This window comes from Phalacrocorax aristotelis, chromosome 6, assembly GCF_949628215.1.
Source record: "Phalacrocorax aristotelis chromosome 6, bGulAri2.1, whole genome shotgun sequence".
Taxonomy (NCBI): Eukaryota; Metazoa; Chordata; class Aves; order Suliformes; family Phalacrocoracidae; genus Phalacrocorax; species Phalacrocorax aristotelis.
This window is the reverse complement of record NC_134281.1, coordinates 31,378,025-31,389,307: the sequence shown is the minus strand read 5'-3', so window position 1 is coordinate 31,389,307 and position 11,283 is coordinate 31,378,025. Positions and strand designations below refer to the sequence as shown.

General features: G+C 49.6%; 1 long non-coding RNA gene across 1 annotated transcript in view; it reads left to right on the top strand.

Moving 5' to 3' along the window:
- Positions 1-11,283, top strand: part of LOC142058889 (uncharacterized) — an 87,164-nt gene that overhangs the window by 53,554 nt on the left and 22,327 nt on the right. Inside the window, exons 12-15 of the long non-coding RNA XR_012661138.1 lie at positions 8-2,130; positions 3,148-3,596; positions 3,770-3,983; positions 4,276-4,449. This is a non-coding gene — a long non-coding RNA (uncharacterized LOC142058889). The remainder of the gene's footprint in view (positions 1-7; positions 2,131-3,147; positions 3,597-3,769; positions 3,984-4,275; positions 4,450-11,283) is intronic.

Here is an 11,283-nt window from a genome sequence, read left to right as displayed (position 1 = left end):
TTGCCAGCACCATTAAATGTGGAGTTAAAGGGAAACAAAATACATCACCTTCCTTGTGGGCTGCCACTCAGCCAAGAGTAACAGAGATTAGCCTTCAATCACACGGGGGCTGGAGCTGAAGGAAGCCTTCTCGAGGACACGCTGGAGAAACATTTTCATTAGCGGAGGAGAACCTGACAGAGATGAAGTGCCCCTTCACCTCAGCTGCCAGACCTCTCCCCTGCCTAGTGTTAACAGGGTGGGGGAATGCTAACAGAGGAGTTGGTGCCAGCTGCAACACTTTAAGTGCTGTCTGCATCCAGATGTGAGAAACAGCTGTAACAGAGCAAAGCAGCGCATTTATAGCCTGGTGGAGGTGGCTTTATTTTTTCCCTGCCTATCGCTGAGCACTCGCTGCTGGAAGCAAACTGGCTGTCGGTTGAACAGAGGAAATGGGTGTTAGGTGCAAGCCACGTACCTGTACGGGCATGCTAGCGTGGGCCAGAAAAAGATGTCCTTGGGGGATGATGTCCAAGGGTCCAGGAGGTATCATGGACCCTGCTTCCTGCAATGCATTTTGCAAATGTAACAGGATTGTCGCTGGGGTAGCAGAGGCTTTCTCTGCTCCATAGAAAGCTGTTCCACAACCCATAGCCTGCTATCAGCGGGCATCTGTTCTTAGTCTGCATCCCCCCAGGGCAGCTGAGATGCCCAGGACTCACTTCTGCTATTGATATCTCTGTTGTGCTGGAGAGACACACCCTGCACCCCAGCTGGGTGCCTGGCAAGGACCTGTCTGTCCTGGTTATTACTGGGAATTAGCTAGCAGGATCCCTGCAGCCAGTGTCTGCCAACCCCCACCTTGCCTCCCTGGGGCTGGCGTGCTCCTGACAATGGCAGGCTCCATTTCTTTCACTCACAGCTGAAGGATGCCTTGCCTGGTCCTATCTTGCAGGTTGGACGGAAATCGTTTTAATTTGTGTGGCACATTCCTTTGGGGGGGTGAGAAAAAAACCCAATAGAAACTCCAGCCATTCTGTGTATTTTTAGCTCTTTGTGAAGGACCATTAACATCTCTTTCTCTCTTTATTTTTTTTTTTTTAACTCCCTGAAGACTGTCCTCCCTTCGGGGCTGCGTGCAATGCTGCATTAACATCACATTTCTGTGGTGAAGGTAAGCTGGTGCACAGCACTCCTCAAGACTCTGACTTGCAGGGAGTCTCATCTCCTTTCCTTGCTCTCTGGGTGCCCACCCATGAGGGTTCTCAGGGGCACAGCCCTGTGAGAAGAGGCTCCCTGGCTGGGAGGGTGACAGGCTCAGACATGTTCATGTCTTCTGGGATGGGTTTTATCAGGAACGTGGTCTGAGCTTCCTGAGAGGGAAGCCTGGCAGCCTGGGCATTGGTTTGGGACACAAAATCAGGTGGCTTCTGTTTTTGGAGTGTTCTCATGTTAAGGTACCTCTCACTTCCCCATTCTCCTTTTCAGAACTGAGAGCAATCAAAATTAGAGAAAAACCATGCTCTTGAGCTTTTTTTCTCCTGAACCCTTCACCTGCCTTGTTTTACTTTTTTTCCTACAATCTCAGCTGGCTGAGTTTCAGTGCCAGCCTATTGAAAGGAAAAGCGTGTGCTGGCTTATGGAGGGAGAGAGACCTGAGATAGGATAAGTCTGGAGACAATGAGACCGGGAGGAGGTAAGTCAGCTGCTCTGATGCTTTTATTATGGAGCCAGGCTGCTGAGGAACGAATCTTTCTGAAACATATGTTGCTGGATAACATTTCTACCATCTTCTGGCAGTAACCTTCACCAAGCCTTGCTGCCTAGCCTTTTGGTTGCCTGTTCCTGGGGCAAGGGGAACAAATGTCAGTTGGAAATGCCACAGGCAGCAGGGCTTGATGGTGCTTGATGCACCTCTGATGAGTCTGAAGCCACCTGGACTTTGGCACCAGAAACTCTTCAGGCTACAGTGACTTCAGCTTACGGACACGTGTTATTTTGCAAGGGAGGTGTTCTCTTCTGCATGTATTTCTCATTTCAGAAATGAAGAGGATGCAACAGAGATCAAACGAAATCCTCCTTGGAGTTGTCCAGAGGATAGATAACAGTTCTGGAAAAGGAAGTCTGTTTGCTCGGTAACCTGGTGATGAGGTACTGGCTCTGCTTTGTGCAGAGTCTGGAAGCTAGGAGAGATTTGGGGTTAAAAAGAGGGCTGGGCACTGTTTGCCGCCTTCTCCACTCCTTTCATGTGTCACTGTCAACTTAGATTTCCCATCAGGAGGATGATGTTATGGCTGACGGTGACAATAGCAGAATGTCACTGGCATGGGTGAAATATTTCCCTCCATGAGGGTACTTCTTTCCCTTCTCCTTGGCTTACATCAAAAACCGCTGGCTCCCACTGCCAAGCAGGGCATGCATACATGCTGCCCAAGGGACGATGTATGCTGTGCTGAGCATCACTTTTCTTGCTGTGTCCGTAAGCAGCTCTGTGTCACTGATGCCTCTTTACTGTGTGGGTGACCTGGGGCAGAGGGTGAACCCTGGTCACTGTCTGAGACAAATCAGGGCCATTGGGAGCCTCTGCGTTTGCCATCGTGGGGCGCATTGCACAGAGTGGTCCTTTGCCATGTTGGCACCATTGTACCAGCAGGAGGTCTGTCAGGGATCTCAGAGCCCTGGGGGCCATCCATGCTCTTCAGGGGCCAGGCCTGAACTAAGTCAAGGTCTGAGGGGCAGATAAATATGTGTTAATGTTCTCCACAGGCTATCCCTCACCTCCTCTAAATGGGAGATAATCTCATAGAAGAGTGCCTGTGTCCACAACCCTGCAGCAGCCCCTCTGCCAGCTTTCTGTCCTTGAGGGCCAGTTCAGGAAAGCCTTAGTGCTGTTCTGGGTCCAGCATTTGTTTTCCAGCTTGTTACAGAGGAAAGAATGAAGGTAGCTGCTGCTGCCAGGCCACACTAGAAAACAGAAGCAGGGGATGGGCCTCTTTTTGCACTTAAAGATCCAAGAGTTTAATTTGATTCTGGTTCTCTATTAGCCCAGCTCCTGTCTTGCATCTTTTCCAGCTGAAGCCTGAGCCTGTCTTCACTTTGTTTTTTTTTTTTCTTTTTCCCTTTTTCCCTCACCTTATGAAAAATGGCTTTGCCATCTGCATCTGTCAGGAGTCCGCTGAGTTGGGTGTACGGCTCAGTGAATATACAAATGTGCGGTTGGATCGTGGCCCCCTCTGACAGGCCGGAGATGAATACCAAACATGCAGGGAGAAGTTCATTCCCTTCTTTTGTTGCTGCTGCCTCTGATGGTTGTTTTTCTTAGCCCAAGGAGGTGTGAGAATCGCCTTTGGGAGCAGTGCTTCCTTCTGCTCCTGTTCCGCCTTGCCAAGGTTCAGTTCTCTGCCATCCATCATCAGACGATTCCTCGCCTCGCTCCCACATCTCAGCTGCTGACAGGGATGCCAGGGAAGGGGTATCCATTTTACCCTGCTTTTTGCTACCAGCCTTTTCCCTCTCCCTTTCATATCTCACCTCCGAGGCCCGTTACAAGCCAATCGCCAAACTGAAACTCAAGGACACTTGCCTTCTCTTGCTAGTCTACATGCTTTTGGAGAGAGGTAAGGATGAGGTAGAGGGGAGGAGATTGTCTGACCTTACCCAAGTGCATTAAAATGTAATTTTGAATGGAAGATTTCAGCAGCGTTGTGTGTGACTCCATGTATGATGTTCTGAAAGCACCCAAGCACCCTTGCACATCTTGGCCTCACTACGTCCTCATTCCCTGCTGTAGGTGACCAGCACTATGGGGCTTTGCAAGGAGAAATGCACCAGCTATGAGACGCTCAGATGCTATAACTCTGCAGGATAACCTGTGTACCCAAAAGATGATGACAACCTGCCTTGACACCCATGGATTTGCTCATCTCCTCCGGCCTCTTAGTTTCCTGCTGTCTGGTACATGAGCTGCTTCCCTGGCCTCGATGTATGAAGAAGCTTTCAGCCAGGTGAGCTCAGAGGAGCAGGCAGGCAGAAAATGAAATTAGTCTCTCCGTGCTATTGCCACAGCTATCCGGTCAAGAAGGGGAAGTTTCTGGGAGGGTGGACCCCTGCTTTGGCAGGAGGAGAGAGCAGGCAGCTTGAGCTGAGCTGGTTTTTTGACAAACAGATGGGTGTTCAGCAGGGGCCCAGGAAAACCCTCTCACTTCAGGCTAGCTGTGAGCCCTCCAAACCAAAGTGTTTTGCTGACACAAAAAAAGTGTCGCTCCATTGATGCTCAGCCTGAATTACCTCTTCCAGGGCCCTGATTCGGGGAGCAGCAACCATTCCCTCCTGCCACCAGCTCCTGGGAGGAGCCAGCTGTGTGCTTGCGACCAGGCAAGGATGCAGCAGGAGCTGTTAAGCAGCAAGAAGGGAGGAAGGCAAGCAATGGCAGATTCCTCTGGCGTCTCCACACTGCAGGGGTCTTGGCAAGTGAGCACTTGTCTGCTTTGAAAGCTCTTAGTGCTCCTGCAGGTGGGAGCCAATTTGTCTGCTTTCCTGCCCAGGTGCCATCTGTTTGTAGGATTGTCTGTGTGGTGGATGAACATGATGGGGATGGCAAAGGGAAGGGGCTGCTGGGGTGGGAGAGGTGAGCCTAAAACTTCCCTTGGGTAACTTCAGTGCTTCTGGCTGCCATTGCTCCCTCTATTCTGCATCACAGGAGGGAAACCACAGCCTATCATTTGCTGTTCCTGGAGCGTGATAGGGAGCCGAGACACCGCTAATAGCAAGCTATCATTTTAATGCTAATTTCCTACTGTTAGCTCAGGCTGGGGCAGGCTCAGCCTCGGTGGAGAGATGTATGGGGATTGTTCTGCACCTTGAGAAGGGACTTCCAGAGGGTAGATGATTAACCACCACTGGGAAAACTGGTAGCAGGCTCTGGGGTCAGTCTTGGGTGGATGTGGGAGGGAGGGAGAGGGATGCTTTGTTCCTAGTCATCTTCCTGTACAGATTTCTCAAGTGCTTCAGGCTTTGACTTGAATTTGGTGTTTGCTGGTTGTTGCCAGCCCTCAGTGCATTGTGACCAAGGGGATGCTCAGATTGCTGGCAGGGCTGCAGCATGTGGCATGGTTGTCCTTTTAAAAAAGGAACTGAGTTGGGTTTGGTTTAGCTACTCTCTTCTTGTGAGGAGGTCCCCAACTCAGGAGCCTGGATGTCCATGTTGGGCAATGGGCTTCAAAGCAGGGAAATTTTGAAGCTGTTCCTGAGGTACCCAAGAGCAAAAAAAAAGAAACTTCCCCTTTTGCTGTGGGAACAAGCTCAGCTGCTACTATCCCAGTTAAAAACAGCACATTAGACCATGGACTGGTTCATTTCATATGGAAGCATACATGGATACTTTTTAAGACCACTTAAAGGCCATTTTGCCATCTAGCAGAGAGGCAGCGGAGGGACAAAAGCAGCCATGATGAAGGGAACAGTAACTGGTTAAATGGCAAAGGGATGGGAAGCCAGGAGGGGACCATCCTGCCAGGAGGACGTTAACACAAACTTATATTAGCACAGCAGCTATGGTTCCCAACTATTGGATCTGCCCAGGGGTGGAGCATGACTTACTGTTTTTAGGGAGCTATTTCCATCTGAAAAAATGGCTCCTATCTTTTCTAGAGCATTTTTCACACCTTGGGTGAAGAGAGAAAGAAAAGAGAGAGTGGCTACTTTTTCCCAGGTGAGGGGAATCAAACAAACTTTCCCTCAAGTAGCCGAGCAAGGAAATCAGCATGTTATTTATTCCCAAGAATAATACAATTAGGTAGTCAAGGGAAAAAAACATAAAAACGTTGCTTTTCCCAGTTCAACACTCTGAATAGTGAGCTTGCAAGCTGGCAGGAGAGCTCCCAGGAGCGGCACCTGTGTACAGGAGGTGGACACAACAAGTGTCTCAGATGGGCCAATATCTGAAGCGATCTCTCTCTAATTTTCTACATCAGTGAGAACACAGCGCAGCACCATCAATCATAGTCATCCTCCCCTCAGAAGGCCACCTCCTGCCTTGCCATACTGCAGCGTTCCCCCTCCACTTCTGCCCTGGCTGGGGACCACAGGTGTCCCTGCCAGCAGCACCCGCAGGCACAATCTGTCCCAGGGGTTTTCTTCTTTGTCACATTTGAGCCTGCTTGTGTTTCTGCCTTTCTCTTTCCTCCACCCCCAGCACCTGTTCCTCACTGGTACTTTATTTCCAGATTGTGTCTCCCCTTCCTGGAGTCAGAAAAGGCCAAATATTCCTTTTATCCCCAATAAGGAGAAGGTGTGGGGCCACTTCTTCTGGGATAACAGCCCTTGCCAGCTGCCTGGAGAAGGGATGGGGGTGGTCTTGGTGTCTGTAGTACTCAGCTGGGGATGGGGAGGATGGACTTTACAGCTCCCTTTTGAGGCTGCTTCTGCAATAATGGCTATCAGGGTGTGTTCTGGGGATTGCTGGTTCCTTCACCCCAGCACTAGTCATGGAGCAGCTAACGGAGCCATCTTTCATGCTGGGCTGGTGGTACAATGCAGCAGCTCTTGGTCTCTCAGTTTCTCCTATTGTGAAGTCCTCTGCTCCTTCCAGGACCAGCTGTGTTCCCACCAGACCCAGGGGCATCTCTTTGGCAGGAGCACTGGTGGTGGCTGTCATCCTGAGCAGGCCCAGGCCAGATGCAGTCCTAAGCTGGCCAGAATGCTGGTGGGACACACAGCTGTGCTCTTGGCTGTTTCTTTTACTGTAGCATGGACATGGCTGGTGCGTTTGATGGCTTTTACTTCTCTATCTCTCTCCTGTGCTAGACTGGGTGCTCTTGCTCAATTGTGGTGACTCTTGGACCTACCAAAGCCTGGCTAATTGATGGCAGCTTGCATGACACAAAAGTGGTGGTTTGCAGAGTCCCATTTCTGGTTCCATGGGGTCAAGCACCAGCTAGAACCAAGGACTGTGCTATTTCCTTGAGCACAGCTCTAGACAGAAGCATCTTCTGAATAAACCTGTGCAATAGCCACCTGCTTCTCAGCTTCTTATACCAGCTTCTGAGACCTGCCAAGGATCCTCGACCTCTCTTTCAGGCATGGTTTCCTGCATGTATCAACCCTGCTCCAGCATTGTGGAGCTATTGCTGGCTTCCATAATAGCTGCTTTGTTTACTTCCCAAATGCCTGCCCTTTCTGTAATGAGCTATAATTCATCCTGGTTTATACAGTGATCAGAGATACCTGGAGCAAGGAAGGTGTGTCATTAAACCACCTTGTAGGTTGCTCCCTGGACTGGGGTTGCTGATCTCCTGTAGATGTGAAACAGGGATGACAAGAGGGACAAGGGTGAAATGGGGAATAATTGCCTAGCAGGGTAAAAGGGGCTGACTGGGTTGGAAACTGCTGGGAGTTGACATGCAGGTACAGATGAATGGCTATAACAGGCAGACAGGGCAAAGGGATGAAAGATGTGTGGTTTGGGTTTTTTTTAAGCATCTGCTCTCTCTTTCTCTGCTTTGTACTTGTTTTTATAGAGGCTGCATGAGGAATACATTTTTTTCTTAGCAGCTTGGGAGTGGAGAGTAATAAAGATTAATTTTTTAAATAATTCTTTGCATTATCTTTTAATTTTGTGTAGCAGGGTTTGACTTTTAAATCTGGAAATGAAGTTAACCGCTGACATGCTCATCATAGGAAGCAGCAGCTGAAGGAGCCGTGGAACTTGGTAAAGGTAGGAGAGGCCCCAAAGTTGAATCTGGAGTCCCAGCCTCTCCTGGGCTGGCCACAGTCTGTTCCCTGGCCGTAAGGTTCTGTTCAGGTCGGCAGCACTGGGCTGTATCTCTGTCCCAGGAAAACTCAGAGACATCTAATCCATACTCCAGCTCATAGTGTCCATTTTGCTTGCTTCCTTTGATAGTAATGATGAAGGTAGCCTGAGGAGGAAGGAGGGAAACCTGATGGCCCTGCTCTGCTGCTGTGTGTGATGCATCCTTGCTGATCTCCGTCCAGAATCAGGGCTGAGATGCATGGGATGGTGGGCACGTGGGTTGTCCAGACCATCTGGGATCTTCAGTGGTCTTGCTGGTGCTAGCAGGAGGTGATCACAGAACTGGGAGGAGATATTAGGAAGAAATAATAAGAGAGCAGTTGAAGGAGAAAGGCATGAGGTAAGAGAGAGAAGTGACAATGCTGGGGATGTGATAGAGAGAGACTTGTGTCCCCTGCATCTGCACTCTCCACCCCAGCCTCCATGACACTCTGCTGGGCTTTAACCTGCTAGGAGACTGGCTTACAACGCAGCTGGGCTACCTTCACTGGGTGGCTGAGCTTGTGTGACCTGAAGGGTACCCACAGCAAGAGGGCCACTGAAGCCGGGAAGGAGCGATGCCCAGCATGCAGAGATCCCAAACCCAGCTTACTTTGACCACTAACCTTATTTTTGTAGCTTGCTCTTCATCATAAGGCCATGCTGGCTGCTCGAGCTTGCTCTGAACTTCTGATCTCTCTGTAGAGCAAGTGGTAGAGGCAGAGGGCAGCTGTTATGGAGAACCAGCCAGTGCAGACAGAAGCAGTTTGGCTCACAGTTGTATGAAAGCAGCTGTAACTCGAGTGCCTGTTGTGGGGTTTGGGAAGGCAGAGGGGAAGCTGAGTGAAGGGGGGAGCACAGTGCGAGTGCTGACCATGTCCTGAAAAAGGCATTTAATGGATTACATCACTCCGGTGTTGGAACCAGGACTGGGATGAAGGTTTTTGGAGACGTCTGGGGTTGGGAAGGATCCAAATTGTGCATGGGGAGCACTCTGACCCAGACAGCCCCTGGCTCCCTCTGACAGATGCCATCTGGAGCAGGCTTTGTGCATGCCTGGGTGTCTGTGTGCTTTGGCAGCCCTCTGATGGCCAGCTCCACTGTGCTATCTCTCCTCGGAGTCCTTCTCTGCATGGTTGGAAGATCTGCTCTGCATCACAGCAGAGGGGCTCCAGGCTTGATCCAGCTTCACAGCTGCTTCCACATCTCCCCTCGCTCCTGAGAAGAAACGCACACCCCAGCCCATCCCCGGGTGTGAAGGTTGGTTGCCCCATGACAGGTCATCTGTGTTTGTTGACATTTTGCTGGGCAAAGCTGTCCCTGATGAGGTTTGAGTCTGTGGGCACAGTGCAGAGGGACGTGGGCAGATCTGCTTTTAGAGGCGGCGCAACTGCCTGGCACCAGGCATCATGCTTGCAGCAATAAACGTGGTTTGGGTTCTGTACTTTGGCAGCAGGCTGAGGCCTCGACCTGCTGGCTAGGTTTCATCTGACCTGGTCTGCTGGTGTCCAAGGGAGCGGCAAAAAGCTCTGGTGCATGTGGCTTGTGCATGTTTTGGGTGGGAAAACACATTCCTCGTCCGTCTTTTTAAGTTCTCCATGTATTCAAGTCTTGCACAAAATAAGGACCCTGCCCTCTGCCAGCAGAATAAGACAGAAGTGCCTTATGGATGTTTCTTATCTCAGCGGGGAAACTGAGGCACAGAGATGTAGCTTGATGTCTGTACCACTAGCACCTCAGTCACACACACATCCATCCTTCTGTGTACAGGTGCCAGCCCCAGTGTCCCAACATGCTACGAATTACCACAGAGCTGTGCTTTTCAGCCAAAAGAAGTATCACTTGCTAAAGTTACTGGGTGTCAGGAAAACTGGGGGGAAGTTCCTGATTGTCAGTGTCTGTCCAAAAGCAGAAAGCTCTCCTGTTGTGGTGAGTTCTTTTATTTTTTCTTCTGAAGTCATATAGAGAAAAATGGAAATAAAGAGCAGCAGGAAGAGAGCTGTTAAAAAGCTTAAAGCTGTCACAAGGCATTGGTTAGTTTATGTGCAGTGAAGTATACAAACAAGTTTTCAGCTTGTTGGTTGGAACCGAGGAGCAGGGTTTTTTTGTGTGATAAATATGTTTTATGGGTCTTTTATGGGATTTTTTAAAATGGCTGTCCCAATAAATTATTTACCAGGATAATAAAAGATCAAGGAAATTGGTCCAACAATATCGCTGAGCATCTAAATCCCAAACTTTTACTGGGGTGGAAGGACCCTTTGAATTCTCGTGGCCTTATAAAAGATGGTCTAGGCATGCTGTTTATCCACAGTGCTCTTCTTGAGGCCAGGTCCTCAGCCAGCCCCAGCACTCAGCTTATCTCCAGGAGGTCCTGGCGGCCTGACACCAGTTTTGAGGCCCTCAGCATCTATTCCTGGAGATTGATAGCATTTCCCTCCACCACTGGCTTTCACAGCTGCAAATCTCTTGATAGCCTCTGACTCTTTATTTAAGTTTTCAAAAGGTCTCAGAAGCATAACGGTCCTTCCTGGTGTGAAATGGGAGGTAGAAATCACTTCTTAGAAATCGGCAAGGAGTTTGAAGAATGGCCTTAGCCCCTGCTGTACAGGCTGGAAAGGCTGCCATGTAGTTCTGCAGATAACAGGGACCTCATCCCACCCCAGATATCTGGATGGGTACATTTCTCCTTGCTTGGTATCAACTGCTGCACAAGGGAAGGGCCAGGTTCTGCTCCCTGCTGGCCTCGTTTCCATGGCAGATGAGCCCAAAATAGCCTTTGCGGAGGTGAAATAAAAATATATGGTGTTCCAGCCACAGAGTCTATAAATACATCTTTTGGGGCATTGGACCAGGCTTTAAGAAGTTTGGTCACTCTCCCTTCCTGCTCCTCCTAAGGGGATGAAGGAAGGAAAGGGCTGGGGGTCCTACCAAGGGTCCTCGCATCAGGGCAGGGCAAATACTTTGATTGTATCCCAGACTTTCTATAGTTAAGTGTGGTTAGATTTAACCCCCAGTGCTGTTTAAAAGACATCCAGTTGTTAATGTGATGGCTTCTGTAATGATTCTGGTTGAGAAAGACACATTCCTGTGCAGTAAGCTGCTCATAAATAAATTTAGATGGGATTTTAGAAGCAATTTCTGAGGCTTGAAAGAGATAGCTCTGGAGTGGCCTTCAAAAGGGATGGTGGGTGAGAAGGGACAGCTACTGTTTCAAGATAGCTGTCAATATTTATGGGAAGGATTATTGATTCAGAGCCTTTCCAGAGGGGAGAATTCTTGGGTATCTGATGTGTTGAAGTGAGACTGGATTGATCTCTGTTCATGCTGCCTTTAGCTTATATTAATCCCATGCCTCAGGGCATCTGCTGTCCTCCACAGTGTCCAGGGAGGAATTCTCTTCTCCACTGATGCCTAATTTGGCTCCTGGGTTTGGTGGTGGTCCTGTCCCTCTCTGAGGCGGTGGAGAGTGGCCATAGCTGGAAACACATCTGGGGACAGGGAGGCATTTCTCT